Here is a 727-nt window from a genome sequence, read left to right as displayed (position 1 = left end):
TAATAATAATATTATTAGGGATTGGTTATTTTCCCTAAAACTATATATATATATATATATATATATATGCATATATATATACACATGTATGTATGTATATATGTATGTATGTATGTATAGGGAGAATTCACAAAAGAACAAAAGACGAAGACAGGTGGTGTAGACAACAAACAGATGTATTAGTTTAACGCTCGGGAAGTGAAAAAATCTTTAACGTTTCGAGCCTAAGCTCTTCAACAGAAAGGAACACAGAAAGAAACAGAGAGAGAAAATAAAGAATGTGAAGTGGTTAGCGATCTATCATGCTGGACAGAGGGGTCACACAGGAGAGCTAGGAAGAAGGGGAGATAATAATATAGTGGTGATCTCAAAACGAAGGTGCGCGTACGTGTGTATAAGAGAGCATGTATGTGCGTGTGGAAGAAGGCTGGTGACCTTGACATGTGCGTGTGTGCATGTGTAGTTGTGTCGTTGATGGTGTGGGTGCTAGGAAATGGTCAGTGCTAGTGTGTTTGTGAGGGTATGATGTGATGTGGTGTTGTGTGGTATAGTGGCGTATGGTGTGGTGGTGTGTGATGTGGTATGGTGTGTGGTGTGGTGTGTGGTGTGGTGTGGTGGTGTTGGGATTTGGGGGAGGCGCGAGTGAGGAAAGCAAGAGTTGGGTGTGGGCTAGAGTGAGGTGGGGGTAGAAGTGGGGTATATGGGAGTGGGTGTAAGGGATGGAGTG

Source organism: Octopus bimaculoides, chromosome 2, assembly GCF_001194135.2.
Source record: "Octopus bimaculoides isolate UCB-OBI-ISO-001 chromosome 2, ASM119413v2, whole genome shotgun sequence".
NCBI lineage: Eukaryota > Metazoa > Mollusca > Cephalopoda > Octopoda > Octopodidae > Octopus > Octopus bimaculoides.
This window is presented reverse-complemented; position numbering follows the sequence as displayed.